The 16,471-nt window shown below is 39.5% G+C and overlaps 1 long non-coding RNA gene and 1 pseudogene across 1 annotated transcript in view; one reads left to right on the top strand and one right to left on the bottom strand.

Moving 5' to 3' along the window:
* The window catches only part of LOC138840110 (uncharacterized), a 67,730-nt gene that overhangs the window by 39,731 nt on the left and 11,528 nt on the right, over positions 1-16,471 (top strand). The gene's annotated exons all lie outside the window — the stretch shown is intronic.
* LOC138839395 (host cell factor C1 regulator 1 pseudogene) lies at positions 15,064-15,291 on the bottom strand (annotated as a pseudogene).

The following is a 16,471-nucleotide window of genomic DNA, read 5'->3' as shown; positions in this document are numbered from 1 at the left end:
AGTTTGTGAAATGAACACCATAATCAGGGTGATTATCATATCTATTACTTCTGTGTTATTATTGTGTGTTAATGTATGTGTGTATATATGTATGTATGTTTTTTGTACTGGTCATAGGCTTCAACTCAGGACCTGGGCACTGTCCCACAGCTCCACTTCTGGCCCTCTTGCTATTTTAATTGGAGACAGGAGTCTCATGGACTTTCCTGCCAGGGCTGGCTTTGAACCGTGATCCTCATATCTCAGTCTTCTGAGTAGCTAGGATTACAGGCGCCCAGCTAAGATTTAATATTTTAAAATAATTACCTTTCTGGGCTAGAAAGGTGGCTCAGTGGTAGAGTGCTTGCCTAGCATGCAGGAAGCCCTGAGTTTGATTCTTCAGTACCACATACACAGAAAAAGCTGGAAGTGGTGCTGTGGCTCGGGCAGTAGAATGCTAACATTGAGCAAGAGAAGCTCAGGGACAGTGCCCAGGCCCTGAGTTCAAGCCCCAGGACTGGCAAAAAAAGCCTGTATTAAAATAATTACCTTTCTTTAATCATATTACAACTCAGGCTAAGACAATTTGACCTCATATAATCAAGGATTTTACAATGAATAAATATCAGTAGCTTCCAATGATTAGAGATAGTTGTGGATTGTGGTATTCATCCTCTATTTTGGGTGATAGGTGCTAATGAAAACACCACTGTGACCCAATTCTGCCAATCATACACTTTTATCAGTCCTGTACCTTGGCTTCATAAGCTCCATCGAGCTCATAGAGGAAAAACTCACTTGAAGCAAGTTCAGCAACTTGCTTCAGTAATAGTTCAGTAATAGTTTAGCTAAATGTTTAGTCAGACCAGGCAACCAAATCTTTCATTAAGTGTCAGATGTGAAACTTGGTAGATTTCTAGACCTAGAAATGCTACTCTGGGATTACCAGCTCCCTGGGCCTTGTTCATGTGAGGTCAGATTGAAGCATTGATCCATACATACAGAATACCATTTATTTCACCAGTGAAAGAGTCCTTGATGTCAGTGGACAAGTTGTAGGTTTGGGAAGATTGGTTAAAGTTTTCCAGTAGTTGCTTCTGGAGTTGGATTCATAATGAAGTCATCCAGATGTGAAGTCAGTGCTGCCACAAAGTGATCTTTCTTGGGGGGTATTTCAGATATTAACTGTGCTGAGGGGATAGGTGTATGTACATGTGCACATATATGTGTCGATAATAAATTTATCCTTCCATGTATATCTGCCACATTGTTTTCTGCATAAAATCGTTCTCTTCTCTGGTTCCTTACTACCTACAAAGTAAGGTTCAAGTTTCTTTAAGTTATATATAGGGCTTCCAAGACCTGCCGTTTACCTCCTTCTTCTTAGCACTTTACACTCTAGTTAGAAATTACCAACTGTGTGCAGTTAGCCCGTGCTGCTCTCCTGTGCTGATCTCCCTGTAGCTCTGTTAGGGGCTAGTGCTTGACTTCCACCTGGGCCAGATTTCCAAGCTTTCTTCATTTGGCTCACTTTTACTCATCCTCTGTGATTTCAACTCAGGCAGCAGCCCTTTCGACATGCTTTCCTGTAACCCTTTCAGAGTGAGGCTTATGTGTCTAACACTTGTCTAGTGTTCACTGTGTGCCAGAAACCATTCTAAATACCTTTAACCGTCACACATTTATGAATTAGGTTCTATTATTATCCCATTTTCAGATGAGGAAGCTGAAGCATTACAGGTTTAACTTGCTTGTGTTTATATCATTTGTAAATGACAAATCTCCCCTTTGAACCTGATCTGTTTTGGAGGGGTTTTTTGGGGGGGGGTGTTTTTGTTGTTGTGTTTTTGGATTTGTTTTGATAGGGGAGTCTTGCTATGTTACCTACACTGGTTTTGGAATCCTGGTCAAGCAATCCTCCTTCCTTAGTCTCCTGATTCATATGCTCTTAATCCATATGCTGTGCTGCTTCTCAAGAACTCTTCTTCTGTATTCTTTTTTTTTTTTTTTTTTTTTTTTGGTCCGTAGTGAGGCTTGAACTCAGGGCTTGATCACTGTCTCTGAGCTCTTTTGCTCAAGGCAAGCGCTCTACCACTTTGAGCCACAGTGCCATTTCTGGCTTTTTGTTGATTAATTGGAGATTAGAGTCTCACAGAAATTCCTGTCCAGACTGGCTTTGAACCATAATCCTTAGATCTCAGCCTCCTGAGTAGCTAGGATTATAGGTATGATCTACCAGAACCTGGCTTTGTATTCTGTTGTTGTTTTTTGTAAGTTGAATTTAATTTTATTAATTATACCTTTAATATAAAAATGATGCCAGTAATTGTTATTGTGTTTACAAATTCATATCTATCTTTTAAATGTAGAAGTTACATGGTTGTGTTTTTTATTTTTAAATTATTATCTTTAAGTAGTTGTACAGAGGAGTTGCCATTTAACGAAGCAGTTTATGAATACAGTATATCTTGGTCACTATCACTCCTTTCAACATTTTCATCCTCCCCTACCCATCCCTTCCTTCACTCTTCTTAATTTTGTAGGATATAGATTGGATTCTTATCTACATTTCCCACTTTTCTCCTCTTCATTCATCTACCCTTTTCCCCTTGACCTCACCCAACCTTTTTCAAGTACCTGCTTCATGTGCTTTATTTTGCTGAACTTTGTCTTTCTAAGGAATTACATCATTTGAGTTTTTCCTTGGATTCTTAATATATTTGTCTATATTTGCATATCATCCAATGTATTTACTTTTAAGTTTATAAGCTAAGTCTAGCTTCCATATATAAGGGAAACCATGAGTCCTTTGTTTCTTGAGGCCTGACTTACTTCACTTAACATAGTTATTTTTTGTTCCTACAATTTGAGAATATTTCTTTGTGTATGTTTTTGCTGCTGTACCATAAGGCTCTTAAAACTTACTAGTATCTGAGGCAGCATAATATAGTGGTTAAGATCATGAGGTTTGGAATGAGACCTGGGGTTGTTAAATCCTGTCTGTGCTATGTACTAACTGTGCATCCTGAGACATAATATTTAACCTTTCTATGACTCATCTGGACAAATGGCAATAAGAAAACCTTGGAAAGAAGAAAATGGGATGATGTCTTTAAAGCACATGGTGGAGTATCTTTCATAGTAAAAAAAATTCTTAGTAATTCTTGACAATTACAACTAGCTATTCTCTCTGTATCTGTAGCAAACCAGCATGGTCCCTGAGAAATAAACATTTGATAACTGCTTGTTGAACTGAACTATTATGGAAAGTTTTAACCTGTATAATGTGACTTCAGAAATAATCTCCTGCAGTTGTAAGCATGATGTAATATGTTACTTTGCTAGGATATATATGAGTTTTACCTCTAAAAGTTAGATAGCCTTGTAACTTTATAGTCATGCATCTAATGAGTCATCCATTTGAATGTGACTAAATTCATCACTTTGAACTTCGTCTTATTATCTAAGTCATCTCATCATCCTTCAAAATGGAAGAGAACCTCATTTCCATTCTTACCTTCTCAGGGCTATCCATTTTCAGATCCCTAACCTTTCTGGTTGTGAAATTCTTATGAAAATTTCTTCCCTAATGTCCTAAGACTTAAATCCTTTCGGCTGGACATTTATTTCCCTTGTCATCGGGATGAAAAAGTGCAAGTATCAAACATGCCCTGATCACCTTTGGAACCTGTCATGAAAAAAATCCCAGTTATAAATTAAATGCCCATGTGCTTGTATCTAGGAGTAACTGGAAAGTTGAAATAGACATGCATGTCTCCACAGGAAAATGGAAGGCAGAGTTTTTAGCTAACTTGAGGGCAGAGGAGAAACCTTTTCTTTTTTATTAAGAAGGGAAGTCAAATAACTATTTATTTTCTCTTCCTTCAGAATCTTGCAGAGTCTCTAGGTCAACCCATTACCATCTCAGAATGTTAGGTAGAAAGAGAAAGTGGAACAAATGGAACTGAACATGTGTCTCAGTTGTAACCTAAAATCCAACAGTTTGGTTAAACCTCTGATATTTTCAATTGTCACTTTTCCGTGTGTGTGTGTGTGTGTGTGTGTGTGTGTGTGTGTGTGTGTGTGTGTGTGTGTGTGTGTGTGTGTGTGTGTGTGTGTACGCGCATGTGCACGCCAGTCCTAGGGCTTGAACTCGGCCTGGATGCTGTTCCTGAGCTTCGTTTGCTTAAAACTACTGTTCTACCACTTGAACCACAGCTCCATTTACAGCTTCTTTGGTAGTTTATTGGAGACAAGTCTCACAGACTTTCCTGCCTGGGCTGGCTTTGAACTATGCTCCTCAGATCTCAGCCTCTTAGTAGCTAGGCTTCTAGGCATGAGCCACCAGCAACTGGCTTGCCTCTTTTTTCTCTTCCCTGATGAATTTTATTATACCATCACACAAAACAGTAAGTCTAACTAGTTATAAGGCTCTGGATTCTTAGGTACTAATAGTATTTGCTGAAATGGAACAATGGCTGTAATGTGGGTTTGGTCAAGAAGGTCCTGGAGAAAGTCTCTAGCTAGGTGACAAGGGTTAGCAGAGGATCCCAGGAGGGACTAGATGTGAGCCAGTGTGCACAGTGCACATAATTAGCTAAGGTTTTATGCCTCTGGTTTTATGCTTAGAACAAGGTTGAGATAGCCATCTGTTTTTCTGTCCAAATTGTCAGAAGCAAACCATGATCATTTTAGGAACATGGAAGTTAAAAAATGTTTAGCCATAGAAAAAGACACTGGCCAGAAGTAAGGTGATGTGATTTCCTGGTTCTTCCACTGACTTGTTCTGTAACAGTGAGCAACTTTTCCTCAGACCATTTCCAGGTCAGGGTCAACACAATAAAGATGGACATATGATTAGGTCACCACACAGAGCTGATGGATGGATTTGGTTAAAGCTTGTAATTATCCACCAGATGTACATTATTGAGATATTGTTATTACAATACTAAAGCTGGGTGCTGATGGCTCATGCCTGTAATCCTAACTACTCAGGAGCTGAAATCTGAAGACCAAAGTTCAAAGTCCATCTGGGCAGAAAAGTCTTCCAGACTCTATCTACTTCCAACAAAAAGCTATTAACCAGCAAAAAGCTAGATTGGAGGTCTGGCTCAAATGGTAGAGTGCCAGCTGAAAGCAAGAAAATTGAGAGAGAGCACAAGACCCTGAGGTCTTGACTTCAAATCCAGATACTAGCACACAAAAATATTGATGTCACAGAAAGATAGTATATTTAACTAGTCAGTTGTATATTATGCTCACAGACCCCAAGAAGTGGGTGTTAAATAAAGAAAAGATTTTTTTTTTGTCAATTGTAGGGCTTGAACTCAGAGCTTGGGCACTGTCCCCGAGGTCTTTTGCTCAAGGCTAGCTTTCTATCACTTTGAGCCACACTTCCAGTTTTTGAGTGGTTAATTGGAAATAAGAGTCCCAGGCTGGCTTCGAACTGTGATCCTCAGATCTCAGTCTCCTGAGTACCTAGGATTACAGGCATGAGCCACCTGCACCTGGCAAAAAAAGAGATTTTTTTTTTGCAGTTCTGGGGATCAAGATTCTAGAAATTTACTTTTATCTCATGGGAAGGCCCCTTACAAGTGACTCTTATGGTGAACATTTCAAGGAGAGTGGAAAGCTACTGAAGGGAATATTTTGGAGGTTGCAAACTGATATTAGATACAACTAGTTTAATCCCTTTGTGTCCCTTAATCCATATTGATCTTGGCTGACTTGAGAGCCCTTTAAGCTTCTGTAGCTAAACTTTTAAATTTTATTGTAAAACTTGTTACTACTGACACAGAATTCTGCTAAAGTTTTATTTTATATGCTTCTGCCAAACCTTGTAAAGTTTGATTCTCTTCTGTGTGAACTGTATGTTATTCCTTTGAGCCTAGTTTGGAAGAGGAAACTGGAAATCGATAACTTAAAAAGGGAGATAAATGTCAGAGTTTAAGTTTGTATCAGAGGGCTTGAGAACAAGAGCCTGCAAAGCATGGAGGTAAGGAGGGAGAGAGAGGGAGAGGAAGAGGGAAAGGAAGAGGGTGGAGGCAGGAGGAGGAGGAAAGGAGGGAATGAACACACATGTGTACATTTGGTGCTTCCCCATATCCATTAACTGGATACTGCTAGCTGGATAGGAGCCTTCCTGGTTCTTGTCCTTGGCGTTGACCATTCAAATTCTCTTTCCAGTCTTTTTTTGTGTCAGTTGTAGGGCTTGAACTCAGGGCCTGGGCGCTGTTCTGTAGCTCTTTTGCTCAAGGCTAGCACTCTACCACTTTGAGCCATAGTGCTACTTCTAGTTTTCTGGTGGTTAACTGGAGATAGGCAGCACTGTACCACTTTGAACCATGGCCCCATTTCTTATTTTCTGGTGGTTAATCAGAGGTAAGAGTCTCATTTGACTTTCCTGCCTGGGCTGGCTTTTAACCATGATCCTCATATCTCAGTCTCCAGAGTTGCTAGGATTACAGGTGTGAGCCACCAGCGTGCAGTTTTCTAGTGTTTTTTTTTAAGCAAGGTACAGAAGAGTGGATTTATGACTGAGACAATTATATCAAAATTGGCAATATATAACGTGACAAAGGATGCTTTTTTTTTTTTCAATTACCAACCATCTCAGCTACCAGAAAAGCTTGGCCAAGATGAAGAGCTAGAGACATTGGCGGGACTCCTCTCTAAGATATGTTTGCTAGCCTTTTAAACCACTCTGTCTCGGAATGCAGGATTTTTTAAAATGTGTGTCCTGGAGCTTCAACTCAGGGCCTGAGCATTGTCCCTGAGCTTTTTTTCTCAAGGCTAGCACTACCAGTTGAGCCACAGCTCCACTTCCAGTTTTCTGGTGGTTAATTGGAAACAAGAGTCTCATGGGCTTTCCTGGCTGGGCTGGCAATCTTCAGATCTCAGCCTCCTGGTATGCTAGCATGAGCATCAGCACCTACCTGCCTGCCTGCCTGCCTGCCTGTCTGTCTGTCTGTCTGTCTGTCTGTCTGTCTGTCTGTCTGTCCCTCTTTTCAAGACCAGGACTTGAACTTGGTACCTACCACTTTCATTCATTGACTAGCATTCTGCCACACCTCCAACTCCTAATCTCTGCTGTCTTGAGCCAACATTAAGCACAGGAATCTTTTTAAGAATGTGAGACCTGTTTGTCGAAATTTAAAGGCTGAAAATGTTAACTCTGAACATATTGAAAGGACTTGCAGTAATCCTTGTGACTTTGTTACAGAGGATCCAGGCTTTTTCTTGTAAAGGATGGGAGATTTTTAAAGTGACTGTTCTCTTTGAGAACATGTCCTTGAGTTTAGCCCTGTATTCAAGAGAAGTTTGAATATGCTTCTGTGTAAAGTTGGTGGCTAAATGCCATTCCCTTAGCCAAATCATAGCATTTACACCTTTGTTTAATTAAGGCGGTGGAATTTCAAATTTGTGTGTTAATATATAACTTCAGTAAAACTCTGAAGAGGTATCTTGTTAATATTTTCACATTGGATCATTTAAGAACAAAACACTTTTGTTCTAGTGAAGGGAGAGACTCCGGAATTCATCACACTTTTCTATTCCCCACCCAGTATATTTTACATAAAATTACACAGATTTTGTTAACAGCTTTAATAGTACCCTATTGTAAATGCCATATTATACTAGAAACCTTCTCAATGCTAAGTGATTTTTAATTTAGAATGCATGAAGAAATTCTTTAAAACTCTTAAGAGAATCCACTTTTCCTCAGCTAAATAATAAGTTCAAAAGGTAAAAGGTGCAGTTCTTATATAAAAAGTGGCTCAAGTTTTGGAATCATTACAATAAGCATTTGTGAGCACCTTTCTGATACATTTTAAAATGTCCTTGGCAAGCTGAGTGCTGACCTGTTCACACCAGTAATCTTAGCTACTCAGGAGGCTGAGATCTGAGGATCGATGTTCGAAGTCAGCCTGAGAAAGGAAAGATTTGCACAAATCTGCTGATCTCCAATAAACTACCAAGGAAAAGATTCAGAAGTGGAACTATGGTTTAAAGCACTAGCTTTGAGAAAAAAGGGTCAGGGAGAGCCTAGGCTCTGAGTTGAAGTTCCAGGACTGGCACACATGTGTGCATACACAACACACACACAGAGTTGGAAGTAGAGCTGTAGCCTTGAGCAATAAAACCGAACACTAGTATGAGACAGCTCATCCTAGATGCTGCCAGCCAGTCCACAGATGGGAAAAGAGAAAGAATGGAGATGGTATGTGGAATTCAGACTTTACTCTGAATACCATTGCACTAATGAGGACTTCATAGTAAGCCCCATCTCCATGGAAGAGGATCTGAGAAATGCCAGTTCCCATCTGCTGAGCCACTCCCTTCAAAGCCACAATTCGGCATGATGAAAGGAATGATACAGATATTTGGAGGCTAGCCAAACATCCTTTGTCACAGTTATATATTGCCAATCATTAATTGTCATAAATCCACTGTTCTGTAACTTGCTTTATATTAGTGATTGGATGCTGGAAAGCAGGTTTCTGCCTTGTCTGTTGCCTCTGTGTTTGGTTCTCCCAATAGGAGACAGTAAGAAAAGAAGCTGCAAAAATGGTGGAGGACGAGATTTGTTTCTGCCTGCTTACTGACTCTGCATTTCCTGTCTGTTTGTGACCGCTTCACTCTGGAAATACCAAGTCCTTCCTTTGGCACTAGCCAAACCAGTTTGCAGTAATTCATCACACTTGGCTCAGAAACAACACTAAAGTTCTGTTCCCCTCTTCAGAAGTCTGGGTCCTAGAATATCCAGGCAGCCTCCTCTAAACTCAGAGATTCCAGAACCTATCCGCAGGTACCCCTTTTCAGAAGTACAATGTTAGCTTATGTTAGCTTAGAACCCTTCTTTCAAGTTTAATTACCACCTCTTCCCTGTCTCCCCTCATACCCTAGGGGTGATATTTGCTTCCTACATCTTTTACGTGTGTATGTGTGTGTGTGCGTGTGTGTGTGTGTGCGTGTGTGCATGCACTAATCATGGGGCTTGGACTCAGGGCCTGGCAATTGTCCCTGAGCTTTAGTGTAAAAGGCTAATGCTCTACCACTTGAGCCACAGCTTTACTTTCAGCTTTTTGGTGGTTAATTGGTGGTAAGAGCCTTAAGGCCTTTCTTGTCTGGGCTGGCTTTGAACCACAATCCTCAGATCTCAGCCTCCTGAGCCAATAGTACCCAGCTCATCTTTTATTTTTGTGGTACTTTAGGGACAGCACTGTCCGAGAAATATAAGATGCATTGTATACAAGATTTTGATTTTCTAGTAGCCTCATTTAAAAATTAAAAAGAAAGCAGTGAATTTAATTTAATAGTATATTTAACCCACTATATGCAGTGTTTTCATTTTAGTATGAAAATGACTAATGTGATGATGTTTACATTTTTATATGTCTTTGAAATCAGGAATATGTTTTTACACCTCTAGAATAGCTAGATTTGGATGAAAAATTTTCAGTCTGTATTTGGATTTCACAAAATTTACAGTTGAAAAGTGTACATGTTCGAGTATCTCAAGACATACTTAAAAGTTTTCCAGTAATTGAGTTGAGCATCAACTTTAGCATCTCATTTTGAAATAATTAGAAAAAGTTGTAACAAGCAGTATAGAGAGGGTCCAGATACCCATTACCTAGCTTTTCCCATTAGTGACATCTGATAGCAAAGTAGATTACAGATCTTAATCAGATTTCACCCATTTTAGCATATAATTTTCTTCTCTCTCTGTCTCTCTCTGTCTTTATCTCTGTCTCTGTCTCTCTCTTTCTCTTTTGCTTCTCCTGGAGCTTGAACTCTGGGCCTGAGTGCTGTCCCTGAGCTAGTGCTCTCCCACTTGAGTCACAGTACCATTTCTGGCTTTTTCTGAGTAGTTTATTAGAGATACGAATCTTACAGGCTTTCCTGCCCAGGCTGGCTTTGAACCATGATCCTCAGATCTCAGCCTCCTGAGTAACTAGGATTACAGGTGTGAGATACAGGTATCCAGCTCATTTTCTTATATCTTTGTGATTATATGGCATTTCCCCAAAGGTTAGCTGTGTAAAGTTACCACCACCACCACAATCAAGAGATAGAATGGTTCCATTACTACTATGTTCACTTCCTCCTTTACCCTCGCCTAACCCTTTGCAGTCACTAATACATTCTCCATCTCTTTATTTTTTATTTTGAAGATATAATTCTGTGTGTGTATATGTGTGTGCATGTGATTTGTGCCTGTCCTGGGGCTTGGACTTAGGACCTAGGTGTTGTCCCTGAGCTGTTTTGCTCAAAGTTAGAATCTACCACTTGAGCCATAGCTCTACTTACAGCTTGAAGATGCAACCTTTTTTTTTTTGGGGGGGGGTCCGGTCATGGGGCCTGAACTCTGGGCCTGGGTGCTGTCCCTCAGCTCTTCAGCTCAAGGCTAGCGCTCTACCACTTGAGTCACAGCGCCACTTCCGGCTTTTTTTTTCTGCTTATGTGGTGCTGAGGAATCGAACCCAGGGCCTCATGTATGCGAGGCAAGCACTCTACCACTGAGCCAACTTCCCAGCCCAAGATGCAACCTTTTGAGATAGACATTTTTACTGAACATAACAGCCTTCAGATCCATATAAATAGTTAATTATATCGATGATATAATTATACCAATTATATCATTCAACCATTGAAGAACATTTGGTTTCTTTAAAAATTTTGGCTATTACAAATAAAACTGCTATGAACATTTAAGAACAGATATTTGAGTTTTTTGAGACAGGGTCTTGTTTTGGAGTCCAGTCTAGCCTGAAACTCAAAATCTTCCTGTCTCAGCCTACTGAGTGCTAGAATTGCAGGTACTCAGATTGAGTACAGATTTTGGGGTAGGCACGAATGTGCAAATAAATAATAAGTACCTAAGAGTGTGATTGCCAAGCCTTATGACAGCTGTATATACTTTTTATTGTGTGTGCCAGTCCTGGGGCTTGAACTCAGAATCTGAGCTTCCTTTGCTCAAGGCTAGCACTCTACTACTTGAGCCATAGCTGTACTTCTGGCTTTTTTGTAGTTTAGTGGAAGCAAGAGTCTCACAGACTTTCCTCCCTGTGTGGAAACCACAATCCTCAGATCTCAGACTCCTGAGTAGCTAGGATTACAGGCGTGAGCCACTGGCACCCAGATATAACTGTATATACTTTTTAAAGAAACTATCAGAATGATTTCCAGAGTAGCTATCTCATTTCACATCCCTACCAACAATGTATGAGTAATCTTATTTCTTGGCATTCACATCAGCATTTAGTTTAACTAGTGTTTTCTTTCGCTATTTGAATAGCCACATATCATTGTAGCTTTAATTTTGCATTTTGTGATATTGAATATCTTCTTATGTATACAACCACCATTGTTTATCTAATCTTTTGGTGATGTGTTTAAGTCTTTTTCCCATTGGCAAAAAATTGGGTGTATATGGTGGTTCATGCCTATAATCTTAGTTATTCAGGAGGTGGAGATAAGAAGCCTGAATTCTGAGGCTGACTCCAGCTAAAGCAAGACAACTATCCAAAAGACAAACTAAAGCAAAAAGGGCTGGAGGCATGGGTCAACTGATAGAGTACTTGCCAAGCAAGTATAAGGCCCTGGGTTCAAAACCCCAGTATCACCAAAACATTGCCTGGTTTCTTAGCTGAATCTTAATAATTCTTTTTATATTCTGAATACAAATCCTTTGTGAGAAGTATGATTACAAACATGTTCACCCTGTCTATAGATTTTATTCTTTTATATTATTCATTTTCCCTTCTGTGCATTATGTATCTGCTGTTATTTCTAAGTCCCTTTCACCAAATATAAAACCATGATGTTTTTCTCCTATGTTCTCTTCTAAAAGTTATGTAATTTTACGTTTAAATCAATTTTATGTTTAAATCACTTGTTTCCAGTTGTTATATAAGGATTTATCATCATTTTATCATCATCATAGGTTTATCATCATTTTGTCTAGGGATGTTGAATTTTGCCACCACAATTTGTTGAGTAAAATTCCATGCTTCTGGGATGCCAGAACTGCTTCAGGCTCGTGGATACTCTAGAAGGAATAGTAGATTTTACTCACTGCTATGTTTATTGCAGCAAAGGATTACAGAACAAAAAACAACAGAATAAAAGACATGCTTTATTCAGAGTCCAGAGAAGTTAGGCATAGACTGCCCACCGGAAGTCCCACATGATGTTCTTTTTCTCTCTCATTGAGTTACAGGAACGCTGAGGAAGAACTGCCCAAGAAAACCTGTTCCTGTTCCATGGTTAGAGACTCATCTATAGAGGAAGAGCTCTGTTTTGGCGACCTGGTGACACAGGCTACATAGGCTAATTTGACCTGCACTTTATCTCGGAGTCTTGGCAGACCTATTAGGGATTCTCTTAGTATGTGTTTGATGTCATCTTTTTTGCTGTGTTAGAGAAGGTTCACAGGGCACTGGCACTTTTGAATCCTTTTGAAGTCAGGGCCTAAGCACTATCTCTGAGCTTCTTTTGCTCAAGGCTAGCACTCTACCACTTGTACCACAGCTCTACTCCTAGCTTTTTGGTGATTATTGGAGATAAGAGTCTCGTGGACTTTCCTGCGCAGGCTGGCTTTGAACCATGATCCTCATATCTCAGCTTCCTGAGTAGCTAGGATTTTAGGAGTAAGTTACCAGCACCTGACCTTTGAGTCTTTTTTTTTTTCCAGTCATGAGTCTTGAACTCTGGGCCTGGGAGCTGTTCCTGAGCTCTTCAGCTCAAGGCAAGCACTCTACCACTTCAGCCATAGCACCACTTCCAATTTTCTATATTTTTTTCTCTTTTTTCAGTGGTGGGGGCATACTCAGGGCCTCATGTGTGTTGGGCAAGTGCTATTCTACTCACTTGAGAATATATGTTTTCCTTGGTGTACATAACTTAGAGGAGAGTAGATGAATCATTTCATAAGTATATGATTAACTTTTTTGATATAACCATCAAACTGTTTAAACCATTTGCATTCCTGCCAGCTCTGTGAGAGACTTCAGTTCATTGGCATCCTCAGCAGCATTATTGTTTTTTGTTTTTGTTTTTGTTTTGTCAGTCATGGAGCTTGAACTCTGGGCCTGGGCACTGTCCCTCAGCTCTTCAGCTTAAGGCGAGCACTCTACCACTTGAGCCACAGTGCCACTTCTGGTTTTCTGGTGGTTAATTGGAAATAAGAGTCTTACAGACTTTCCTGCCCAGGCTGCCTTTGAACCACAATCCTCAGATCTCAGCCTTCTGAGTAGCTAGGATTACAGGTGTGAGCCACTGGTTCCTGGATTTCAGCAGCATTTTTATAGATATTCTTTTTAATTGAAGCCATCTTCATGTGTATGTTAATATATTTTATGATGGTATTAATTCACATGTACCTAATGACAATGACAATGTATGTCCTTTTTGAAGAAGTATCTGTTCAAATCTTTGGTCAATTATATATTGATTTATTCATTGAGTTTATTTTCTTATTAAAAATTGAGAGTATATTTTTCAATACAAATCTTTTGTAAGCTGTATGCATTGCAGACAATTTTTTGAGTCTATAAATTGTCTTTTATTGTTTTGTCTTTTTATTTCTTTGTTTTTGCCATACTAGGGTTTGAACTTAGAGTCCTGTGCTTGCTAGGCAGGTGTTCCACCACTTGAGCTATGACTCTAGCCCCAAAACATACAGAGAGAGAGAGAGAGAGAGAGAGAGAGAGAGAGAGAGAGAGAGAGAGAGAGAGAGAGAGAGAGAGAGAGAGAGAGAGAGAGAAGGGGGTGTGTGTGTGTGAAGATACTGGGGATCAAACCTAGGGTTTTCTTGACCATGTTAAGGAAGTGCCCTAACAATGAACTACTTCTCCACTCTCAACAGATTTTTTTTTGTAGTATAGAATTTGAACTCAGGGCCTCCTTGTATGTGCTATGCAGGTACCTTATCACTTGAGCCTCCTCTCCTGTCTTGTGTTTCAAAGAGCAAAAGTTTGTTTTTGATTTTTATAAAGTTCAATTTATTTTGAATGGATTTTGCTTTTTATGTCATCTAAGCAATCATTGCCTAACTGAAGATCATAAATTTTTTCCTCCTAAATGTTCTCTAAGGACTTTTTTAAATCTTAGTTTTTATATTTAGGACTATGATCTATTTTGAGTTATCTTTGTATATGACATATGTATATCTAGTTGTTGCAGCAACATTTATTGGAAAGGTTATTCTTTTTCCAGTGAATTGCCTTTTTACCATTGATTAAAAAATAGCAGTTGTCTGTTTTTGTGTGTATATTTTTAGACACTATCCTGTTCCATAACTATATTTATTTGACACTAATATGCACTATCAAATATAATATAGCTTCATAGTAAGCATTAAAACCAACAGCTTTATAATAACTATTAATATTAAGTGGTTTCAGCTTTCTTTTTTATAAGTGGTTTCAACTTTCTAAATGTGTTCTTTTATTAAAGTTCTTTGGGCTCGTTTGGGTCATTTACATTCCTATTTGAATTTTAGAATCAGTGTGTGGGTTTTCATAGAGAAAATCTTTTGGAGGTCTGAAAGAGATTTTACTGAATCTGACTCAATTAGGAAAAAACGTCATCTGAACAATACTGAATCCTCTGACAATATGAATAAGGCACAAATCTCTTTATGTAGATTTGCTTTAGTTTCCGTTGTAGATTATTGTTTCCAACAAAAAGCATTTCAGGCATCTTTTGTCTGATTTATCCATAAGTATTAACATTTTATTGCTTTGTTTTTGAATTAACATACATTTGTAATGCTGAGGAGGTTTCATTGTGATATTTTCATACACTCAGTAAACTTTGCACAAATTCACTCCCCACCATATTTACATGTTGTAAATGCTAAGTTATTTATTTAACTACTCAGCAATATGTCTTCATTTCAAGGGGTATGGGGGGCAGTGTTAATATCTGCCTTCCTTGCTGTTGCCCCTGCCGCCCAGGGCTCCATGGAGTTCAGAGTCCTCTATTGGAGAGGCCCTGACACATGTTCTGGAGGAGGATAAGCCCTGGTAGCTTGCTTGTCTTTTTTATAGTGGCCAGGAGCACAGGCTCCAGTACTCACAGCTCCATTATGTCCACAGCTGCTCTTGCAGGGTAGTGGGGAATGACGGTATTCCCCAACCTCAGCAGCCAGAGAGCCTCTGTAATTAGTCTTCCAGGGTAGCACCAGAGAAGCAGCTTAAAGCAAGGGCTTCTGACTGAGGGCAGGGCTGGTGGGAAAGCTGTGCGGGGGCTGCAGTAGGGGTGGTCATTATATAGGCTCAGTGTAGAGACGTGGATGGCCATGTTTTCCTCAGACTCCCTGGCATTTCCGAGTCTCTGCCCTCTCCAGGTAGCATACGCAAGGCCCCATGGGAGAAGGATGTGTAGGGGGGGGGAATTCCAGAGGCTGCTGTAGGATCATTAAGATTCAAGGTCCTGTGGACCAAGGGGTCATAAATGATATTTTATATTTTCAATTTCAATCACCCTTTTAGTAGAGAAGCAAAAATATTTTTTGTATATTAAGATTGTAATCTGAAACTTTGCTAAACCTTATTTAGCTTTTTTTTAGTTGCAACTGTTTTTTGTATACAAGCAGTTATCTGAAAATACTTCTTCTTTTACAATTTGATTGTATGTCCATTTCATGTCCAGTTAGTCAGGTGGTCTGTATATGTTAAGCAATTAGCCAAAGTCTTTTCCTCTAAATCTGTAAATGTATTGACATACATTTATTCCCTTCTTCTCCTTAGTATTGTTGTTGTTGTTGTTCATGAGGCTTGAACCCAGGGCTTGGGCATTGTCCCTGAGCTCTTTTGGCTCAAGGATAGCCTTCTATGACTTTGAACCACAGCACCACTTCTGGTTTTCTGATAGTTAATTGAGATGGTCTCATGGACTTTCCTGCCTAGGTTGGTTTTGAATCGCAATCCACAGATTTCAGCCTCCAGAGTAGCTAGGATTATAGGTATGAGCCACTGGTGCTCAGCTTTATCCAGTGTTTTTATCTTAGATATTACGATTTTCATGTTTAGAAACTCAGTTTTCCTCTTTGTAATATCTTGCATGCCTCTATATCACTTTTTGACCATTTAGAAATGATAGAGTGACAGTTATAGTTCAGTTTAATTCTTTTTAAAATTTCTTAAACATAGTTTTCTCTTTTTTTTATTGTGAAAATACCATACAGAGGGGTTACAATTACATGAGCAAGGTAATGAGTACATGTCTTATCAAGCATTGTTGCCTCCTCCTTTGTTTCCCCTTCCCATCCCTTCCCATCTCCCTCCCCCCCCCATAGTTTTTCTTTTTTGTCAGGTTATCTTTTAGATAGCAGCAAAGCATTGTCTCCCCCTTCCTCTCCACTGCCAAGCTAATTATCCCCTTCTAATGAGACAAGACCCTTCTGAGTATGCTATGCAATTCACCATGAATGAGTTTTCCAGTCTGCCTTTGGGGATAAGGAGTGCTCTTCTAGATTTGT

This window comes from Dipodomys merriami, unplaced genomic scaffold (assembly GCF_024711535.1).
Source record: "Dipodomys merriami isolate MVZ:Mamm:240054 unplaced genomic scaffold, mDipMer1.0.p SCAF_3, whole genome shotgun sequence".
Classification (NCBI taxonomy): Eukaryota; Metazoa; Chordata; class Mammalia; order Rodentia; family Heteromyidae; genus Dipodomys; species Dipodomys merriami.
The sequence above is the reverse complement of the archived record's forward strand: the minus strand, read 5'-3'. Positions and strand labels throughout refer to the sequence as shown.